A 10,138-nucleotide genomic window follows, 5' to 3' on the forward strand; every position below is an offset into this window, starting at 1 on the left:
ATTACATGTATTGATCTGACAGATCATTGAAGATTCCCAGTTGAACGGGTTCAGCAGACTGGAAACAGTGGCTGCTGCCGCTACCAAACGTTCATTTGTCAAAACTGGACAAAATAACTTTGAAATATCCCCATCACCATTAATTAGTTATATACTTTATATGTCCATCCTTCCATTTTCTACCGCTTGTCGCTTTTGGGATCGTGGGGGGTGCTGGAGCCTATCTCAGCTGCATCCGGGTGGAAGACGGTGTACACCCTGGACAAGTCGTCACCTCATCACAGGGCCAACACAGATAGACAGACAAGATTCACACTCACATTCACACACTCGGGCCAGTTTAGTGTTGCCAATCGACCTATCTCCAGGTGCAGGAAACCGAAGTACCCGGAGGGAACCCACGCAGTCACGGGGAGGACATGCAAACTCCACACAGAAAGATCCCGAGCGCAGGATCAAACCCATGACTACTCTATATTAGTTATATTAGCCGACTATCAAAATGAATTTAAAAGTCGTATATAGTGTTATAATGAAATCAACACATGATGTAAGTGACTATACTAGCCTACTATCAAAATGACTTTAAAAGTCTTGTATTGTGTTATAATGAAGGCAACACATGATGTAATTGTCTATATTAGCCATATTAGTCTACTATTAAAGTACAACGCAAATCTTTCTTGACAGAAATGTTGTATTTGTATTAGGGGTGTACAGTACACAAACATTTTTTGGTTCGGTACGTACCTCGGTTTAGAGGTCACAGTTCAGTTCATTTTCAGTACAGTAAGAAAACAACAAAATATAATTTTTTGTGGTTATTTATATACCAAATTTGTAAACAATGGTTTTATCCTTTTAACATTGGGAACACTATAATCATTCTGCCCACGTTAATCAACATTAAACTGCCTCAAATTGTTGCGCAGGTTAAATAAAATGACAAAACTTTTCTACTACGTATAAAAAGTACATTCAAAGCTTTTCTGTCCATAAAACACACACACACGCACACACTCACACATGCACACGCATGTGCACACACACACACACACACACCGCAAAATGAGTTAACGTTACACTAAAAGCTAATTAGCCTTCACCTCAAGCCAGAACTGCGAGCAAGCTGAGCTGCAGTTTAAGTTTCGAGAAGGTCAACGGGCTTATAGTGATGTTAGCAGTAGTTGACTGGGAGGTGTTTATTATCATTTGGGGAGAGTACGCTGTCTTATGCTCACCTGATAAACACCTATCTGCTCGACGCTGAAGCATTTACTAAATGCGTTCTGAATACGCACTCCTGGTTGGCTGTTACCACTATATATGTAACCAATCAGATGGTTGTTGTGGGTGGGACAATGCTGGGTGCTGAGACAGAGGCAGAAAAACCAAAGCAGCTTGTTAAGACTTTAGCTTAGAAACTTGTTCGGTACACCCCTGTACCGAACCAAAACACCCGTACCGAAACGGTTCAATACAAATACATGTACCGTTACACTCCTAATTTGTATCTACTTTTAAAACTTGAGGTTGGTCAAGTCACGATTAACTTTAAAAAAAATGTATGGGAAACAGTATTTGGTTGTCTCACCTTTAGCGCTCGTGTAAATTGCTCATCATCAAAAGATATTTAATTTGTCTTTCCTACATTGAATTGAAAATGAAGCTGTTGCCTTAAAATGTGCATCCCTCTCATCAGTTTCCAACTCAATGTAACAAAGACGCACTAACTCAATGATTCTCAAACTGTAGTATGTGTACCACTAGAAGTGCGCGGGCTCCTTCTAGTGGTATGCCAAACAATCACCTGTCTTTTATTTCCCTTTATTCAAACAGTTCAAACTAAGTGTAATGATACAGTGGCCACAAGTATTAAATACACTTGTTAAATAAAACCTCTGCTTTGTTTGTAATGAATACATAGGCCGACTATGCTACTGTGTCTTATTGTTGGTCATTATGGTGGTACTTGGGGACCCAAGTGTTTTCCGAGGTGGTACTTGGTACAACAAAAACGTTTTAAAACCACTACTCTAACACATTCTGATCACTAGATAATCTGACAGCAACCAACACCATGACTCCATTTTAAATGGGAAACGCGCCTCGTCTTTGAGATGACGAGGCGCCAGCACAGAACAGCACAGCATTGGCCAAACTTGAGATAGAAGAAACAAACTTGCCCCACGCCGTCTGCTCGGTCAACTTCTGGCTCGAGGTTTCTGTCACGGACTTGCATGTCTACGGTAATTGTGACCCCAAGATCAATCAATCAATCAATCAATGTTTATTTATATAGCCCTAAATCACAAATGTCTCAAAGGACTGTAAAGACCACTACGACTACGACATCCTCGGAAGAACCCACATAAGGGCAAGGAAAACTCACACCCAGTGGGCAAGGAGAACTCACACCCAGTGGGACGCCAGTGGCAATGATGACTACGAGAACCTTGGAGAGGACCTCAAATGTGGGCAACCCCCACCCCTCTAGGGGACAAAAAGCAATAGATGTCGAGTAGGTCTAACATGATACTGTGAAAGTTCAATCCATAGTGGCTACAACACAGCTGCGAGAGTTCAGTTCAAAGCGGATCCAAGACACCAGTGAGAGTCCCGTCCACAGGAAACCATCCCAAGCGGAGTCGGATCAGCATCGTAGAGATGTCCCCAACTGATACACAGGCGAGTGGTCCATCCTGGGTCCCGACGAGCGGTCCATCCTGGGTCCCGACTCTGGACAGCCAGTACTTCATCCATGGTCATCGGACCAGACCCCCTCCACAAGGGAGGGGGGGACAGAGGAGAAAAATAAAAGAAGCGGCAGATCAACTGGTCTAAAAAGGAGGTCTATTTAAAGGCTAGAGTATACAAATGAGTTTTAAAGTGAGACTTAAATGCTTCTACTGAGGTAGCATCTCAAACTGTTACCGGGAGGGCATTCCAGAGTACTGGAGCCCGAACGGAAAACGCTCTATAGCCCACAGACTTTTTTTGGGCTTTAGGAATCACTAATAAGCCGGAGTCCTGTGAACGTAGATTTCTTGCCGGGACATATGGTACAATACAATCGGCAAGATAGGATGGAGCTAGACCGTGTAGTATTTTATACGTAAGTAGTAAAACCTTAAAGTCACATCTTAAGTGCACAGGAAGCCAGTGCAGGTGAGCCAGTACAGGCGTAATATGATCAAACGTTCTTGTTCTTGTCAAAAGTCTAGCAGCCGCATTTTGTACCAACTGTAATCTTTTAATGCTAGACATGGGGAGACCCGAAAATAATGGGTCTGGTGACAGGTCCTCCTGTCACCAGATACAGGTGACAGGAGGACCACGTGATTGGCTGTTACCACGATATATGTAACCAATCAGATGGTTGTTGTGGGTGGGACAATGCTGGGTGCTGAGACAGAGGCAGAAGAACCAAAGCAGCTGTCTGGTGACAGGTCCTCCTGTCACCAGATATAGGTGACAGGAGGACCACGTGCAGGTAAGATAAGAGATTTAATTATAACAACACAGGCACTGCACTTAAAGTTAAGCACACAGCTAACAAAGTCACTAATATTAGTCAGACTAAACAATCTTCAAGCCTTGACGAGAGGGCGAGGCATGCATTTATAGCTGTCTGATTGGCAACCACGGGCAGGTGTGCCCAGACTGCCAATCAACGACTGGTGACGGGAAAAAAGCGCTCTGGGAGACAAACAGGAAAGGTAACTCAAATATGAGCGCTGACCAGGAAATTAACACAGAAACTAAGGAAACAGGGGCAGCACAGGAGAAGAGGGGTTAGTGCGTCTGCCTCACAATACAAAGGTCCTGAGTAGTCCTGGGTTCAATCCCGGGCTCGGGATCTTTCTGTGTGGAGTTTGCATGTCCTCCCCGTGACTGCGAGGGTTCCTTCCGGGTACTCCAGTTTCCTCCCACCTCCAAAGACATGCACCTGGGGATAGGTTGATTGGCAACACTAAATGGTCCCTAGTGTGAATGTGAGTGTAAATGTTGTCTGTCTATCTGTGTTGGCCCAGCGATGAGGTGGCGACTTGTCCAGGGTGTATGACAACTTCCGCCCGATTGTAGCTGAGATAGGCACCCGCGACCCCAAAGGGAATAAGCGGTAGAAAGGGAAACAGACTGTGTGACGCCTGATGTGACAGATTGTCACGTCAGGTCTCAGTTGTGTCATCCATCCATCCATTTTCTACCGCTTATTCCCTTTCGGGGTCGCGGGGGGCGCTGGCGCCTATCTCAGCTACAATCGGGCGGAAGGCAGGGTACACCCTGGACAAGTCGCCACCTCATCGCAGGGCCAACACAGATAGACAGACAACATTCACACTCACATTCACACACTAGGGCCCATTTAGTGTTGCCAATCAACCTATCCCCAGGTGCATGTCTTTGGAAGTGGGAGGAAGCCGGAGTACCCGGAGGGAACCCACGCATTCACGGGGAGAACATGCAAACTCCACACAGAAAGATCCCGAGCCTGGATTTGAACCCAGGACTGCAGGAACTTCGTATTGTGAGGCAGACGCACTAACCCCTCTGCCACCGTGAAGCCCCAGTTGTGTCATGTTTCCTTTATTTTGGCACTCCTCGTTTAGTTCTACTTCCTGTCTGTCTGCCTGAGCGCTTTTCCCCCTCGCCTGTCCATGACTGGCAAACCTGGCCACACCTGGTCATGGTTGCCAATCAGGCTTCTATTTATTTCTGCCACGCCCTCCAGTCAGGGCTTGAGTATTGTTTAGTGACTAATTTATGTTAGTGACAGTTAAGCTCTATGCTGTGTGCATCGAGGCTCATTCTGTGTTGACAATAATTAAATACTTCTCTTACCTTCACGTTGTCCTTATGTCTCCTGCATCTTGGAGTCATAACTACAGCAGCCATGTCAGTTTGTGAAAGTTGTCTTTTTAAAACGACAAAGGGACTTACAGTATTTCTCCATCGCATCAAAGCCATTGCAATGTTATTTTTCACTGAAAAAATCAGAAATAAAAACCCCGTTTCCATATGAGTTGGGAAATTGTGTTAGATGTAAATATAAACGGAATACTATGATTTGCAAATCATTTTCAACCCGTATTCAGTTGAATATGCTACAAAGACAACATATTTGATGTTAAAACTGATTAACTTTTTTTGGGGAAAATTTTCATTAACTTTAGAAGTTGATGCCAGCAACATGTGACAAAGAAGTTGGGAACGGGGGCAATAAATACTAATAAAGTTGAGGACTGCTCATCAAACAATTATTTTGAACATCCCACAGTTGTGCAGGCTAATTGGAAACAGTTGGGTGCCATGATTGGGTATAGAAACAGCTTCCCAAAAAATGCTCAGTCTTTCACAAGAAAGGATCGGGCGAGGTACACCCCTTTGTCCACAACTGCTTGAGCAAATAGTCAAACAATTTAAGAACAACGTTTCTCAAAATGCAATTGCAAGAAATTTAGGGATTTCAACATCTACGGTCCATAATATCATCTAAAGGTTCAGAGAATCTGGAAAAATCACTCCACGTAAGCGGCATGGCCAGAAACCAACATTGAATGACCGTGACCTTCGATCCCCCAGACGCCACTTTATCAAAAACCGACATAAATCTCTCAAGGATATCACCACATGGGCTCAGGAACACTTCAGAAAACCACTGTCACTAAATACAGTTTGTTGCTACATCTGTATGTGCAAGTTAAAGCTCTACTTTGCAAATTGAAAGCCATTTATCAACAACATCCAGAAACGCCGCCGGCTTCTCTGGGCCCGAGATCATCTAAGATGGACTGATGCAAATAGGAAAAGTGTTCTGTGGTCTGACGAGTCTACATTTCAAACTCTTTTTGGAAATATTCCATATCGTGTCATCCGGACCAAAGGGGAAGCGAACCATTCAGACTGTTATAGACGCAAAGTTCAAAGGCCAGCATTTGTGATGGTATGGGGGTGCATTAGTGCCCAAGGCATGGGTAACTTACACATCTGTGAAGGCACCATAAATGCTGAAAGGTACATACAGGTTTGGGAACAACATATGCTGCCAATAAGCGCCGTCATTTTCATGGACGCCCCTGCTTATTTCAGCACAACAATGCCAAGCCACATTCAGCACGTGTTACAACAGCGTGGCTTCGTAAAAAAAGAGTGCGGGTACTTTCCTGGCCCATCTGCAGTCCAGACCTGTCTCCCATCGAAAATGTGTGGCGCATTATGAAGCGTAAAATACGACAGCGGAGACCCCGGACTGTTGAACGACTGAAGCTCTACATAAAACAAGAATGGGAAAGAATTGGGACGGCGTGGCGCAGTGGGAGAGTGGCCGTGCGCAACCCGAGGGTCCCTGCTTCAATCCCCACCTAGTACCAACCTCGTCACGTCCATTGTGTCCTGAGTAAGGCACTTCACCCTTGCTCCTGATGGGTGCTGGTTAGCGCCTTGCATGGCAGCTCCCTCCATCAGTGTGTGAATGTGTGTGTGAATGGGTAAATGTGGAAGTAGTGTCAAAGCGCTTTGAGTACCTTGAAGGTAGAAAATCGCTATACAAGTACAACCCATTTAATTCCAATTTCAAAGCTTCAACAATTAGTTTCCTCAGTTCCCAAACGTTTATTGAGTGTTGTTAAAAGAAAAGGTGATGTAACACAGTGGTGAACATGCCCTTTCCCAACTACTTAGTACTAAGTACTAAGTAACAAGTGTGACCACCAACCCGTGGGACAACCGACACTGTTCTCCCTACACCGTTGCTCATCAAGAATAAATCTTTTGTAGCATGAAGTACTTTAGATTTGTACCATTCATACAGTCAAAGTCACCTGCACAGCTGCTATAGATGAACTGTGCCTCCTTTCCTTCAACCTGGGGCAGCGACCAGCCTTCCTCAAAAAACATTATCTTAACAAGAACAACATTTAATTAAAGTAAGAGCTACTGAGTCGTCAAACCCTGCATTACCGTTATTGCGAGGGGACATTTGTGACGAATGTTTCTGTGACATATTGCACCAGTCCTGCTTACTAAACGGAATAACTTGAGGCGAGAAGAAAACACGGAAATTGAATAGGACCTCTCAAAAGCACTCGCCAGACACTGTCACCCATCGTAATATTTACCTCTCTCTGGGCATTCGCCGCAGGCTCTGAAGTCACTTGAAGGAAATACAAAAATATTAATTGTATCCAACAGGAGGAACAGTAGCTTTAAAGGCCTACTGAAATTAGATTTTCTTATTTAAACGGGGATAGCAGGTCCATTCTGTTTCGTCCACTGGTGTGTTGACGCACAGTGTCTCAGGGAAGTCGACGGCAGCTGTATGGGCGGCGCAAGCTCAGCTGATATCCGGTAAGAGGCGACTTTTTACCACAATTTTCTCCCCGAAACCTGCTGGTTGACATTCGGTTGGGATCCATGTTCGCTGTGATCCATAGTAAAGTTTCACATCCGTGAATTTTAAACAAGGAATCCCCGTGTGTTTGTGTGGCTAAAGGCTAAAGCTTCCCAACTCCATCTTTCTACTTTGACTTCTCCAATATTAATTGAAAAAATTGCAAAAGATTCAGCAACATCTCCAAAATAATGTGTAATTATGCGGTTAAAGCAGAGGACTTTTAGCTGTGTGTGTGCGGAGCGCTCATATTCCTAACAGCCCGTGACGTCAAGCGTACACGTCATCTTTACGCGACATTTTCAAGAAAAAACTCCAGGGAAATTTAAAATTGCAATTTAGTAAACTAAAAAGGCCGTATTGGCATATGTTGCAATGTTAATATTTCATCATTGATATATAAACTATCAGACTGCGTGGTGGGTAGTAGTGGGTTTCAGTAGGCCTTTAACTAAAAGGCCAGGATTGAAACTCACAAAGCTCCACAGGCTCAAGGGCGCCCTCTACTGGCATGAGTGCTTACATCCATCCCTGTGCAGAGACTGCTTGCTGCTCTGCCTCAGGGGAATCAATGCCTGTCTCTTGTCGAGCCTCAAGGGAATCAATGCAGAAACAACAACAATCATCATCCTGACACATCTGATTAGTATCAAATATATCAATTATAAGAGAGTGTAATCCTGCTGGAAAATTGCCTGTTGTTTTTGCAGAATTCACTATCAATAATATACACCTCCCTTTACTTCTGACTTATGAGTGGTCAAATTATGCAGTTGACACCGGCAAACAGCTGCAAACTACATACTGTACAGATGACACTTTAAAAAAAAGGCAGGCAAGCACATGATAAAATTGAAGGGAAATATATTTTACAACAATTACATTTAATGACAAATCATACATTAACAAATGATAATATAGACTGTGAAAAGAATATTTCTGCAAATTCCATGTAAAGTTAGTACTGTTTGTATTTCATATTTGTATATATCTTGCCCACAATGCATGAAAAATGGCAAAACTATAGCCTTTACTACATCAGTGGTTCTCAGACTTTTTTCAGTGATGATTTAATTCATCCATCCATCCATCCATTTTCTGACGCTTATTCCCTTTGGGGTCGCAGTGGGCGCTGGTGCCTATCACAGCTACAATCGGGCGGAAGGCGGCATACACCCTGGACAAGTCGCCATCTCGTCGCAGGGCCAACACAGATAGACAGACAACATTCACACTCACATTCACACACTAGGGACCATTTAGTGTTGCCAATCAACTTATCCCCAGGTGCATGTCTTTGGAGGTGGGATGAAGCCAGAGTACCCGGAGGGAACCCACGCAGTCACGGGGAGGACATGCAAACTCCACACAGAAAGATCCCGAGCCCCGGGATTGAACCCGGGACTACTCAGGACCTTCGTATTCAAATACCCCCTAATCAGAGCAAATCATTTTAGGTTTGAAAAAAAAGATAAAGAAGTCAAATACAGCACTATGTCATCCGTTTCTGATTCATTAAATTGTACAACAGTGCAAAATATTGCTCATTTGTAGTGGTCTTTCTTGAACTATTTGGAGAAAAAGACACAAAAATAACTAAAAACTTATTGAAAAATAAACAAGTGATTTAATTATAAATCAAGATTTCTACACATGGAAGTAATAATCAACTTAAAGTGCCCTCTTTGGAGATTGTAATAAAGATCCATCTGAACTTAATTCTAAACATTTCTTCACAAAAAAAGAAATCTTTAACATCAATATTTATGGACCATGTCCACAAAAAATCTAGCTGTCAGCACTGAATATTGCATTGTTGCATTTCTTTTCACAGTTTGTGAACTTACATTCATATTTAGATGAAGTATAATTCAATAAATATATGTATAAAGGATTTTTGAATTGTTGCTATTTTTAGAATACTTTAAAAAAAATCTCACATACTCCTTGGCACACCTTCAAGTACCCCCACTGTACTACATTATAAAAAAATGCACAACGAAAATATGTGAAATTAACAATTTCAATGAAACCTATATAAAAATGAAAATTAATTATCAGCTTTCAACTTACCTTTGCGACGCTGCCCGGACAAAGTTAAAACTCGCAACTTGAAATCGGAGCGTGATAGCCGTATTACATTTTTACTTTCTTGAATACATTTTGGTGGAGCGAAAGGGAAAGTCCTGGGCTTTCGGCGTCGGACGTTAGTTAGGAACTTGAACCGCGAGTGTTCCTGCCGCAGCCTTTCTGGCATCACAGCCAAAGAGTAGCAGAGGCAGTAGGAGGAGTCCCCGCCACCACTGCCGCTTTCGCAACGACTCAAGCAACATTCGACGGTACGCCTCCCTCAGCTTAATGACATACAGGTTAGCTTAGTGACAACTTAGTTGCCTCGTTCAGCTACCCCAGGGGTAGGGAACCTATGGCTCTAGAGCAGGGTTCACCAACCTTTTTGAAACCAAGAGCTACTTCTTGGGTACTGATTAATGCGAAGGGCTACCAGTTTGATACACACTTAAATAAATTGCCAGAAATAGCCAATTTGCTCAATTTACCTTTATATATATATATATATATATATATATATATATATATATATATATATATATATATATATATATATATATATATATATATATATATATATATTAGGGCTATGAATCTTTGGGTGTCCCACGATTCGATTCAATATCGATTCTTGGGGTCACGATTGTATAATATATCGATTTTTTTCGATTTGAT

General features: G+C 42.8%; 1 protein-coding gene across 4 annotated transcripts in view; it reads right to left on the reverse strand.

Annotated features, from left to right (window-relative positions):
* Window positions 1–9,796, reverse strand: part of LOC133542931 (multiple epidermal growth factor-like domains protein 11) — a 445,750-nt gene extending 435,954 nt beyond the window's left edge. For 2 of the 4 annotated variants that reach the window (XM_061887204.1, XM_061887205.1), the window contains exon 1: window positions 9,467–9,795. The gene's annotated coding sequence lies outside the window, so the exon portion shown is untranslated. Of the gene's footprint in view, window positions 1–9,466 lie in introns of all 4 variants that reach the window. The other 2 variants (XM_061887206.1, XM_061887207.1) reach the window with 2 other exon arrangements.
* Window positions 9,797–10,138: the final 342 nt, after the last annotated feature.

This window comes from Nerophis ophidion, linkage group LG25, assembly GCF_033978795.1.
Source record: "Nerophis ophidion isolate RoL-2023_Sa linkage group LG25, RoL_Noph_v1.0, whole genome shotgun sequence".
Classification (NCBI taxonomy): domain Eukaryota; kingdom Metazoa; phylum Chordata; class Actinopteri; order Syngnathiformes; family Syngnathidae; genus Nerophis; species Nerophis ophidion.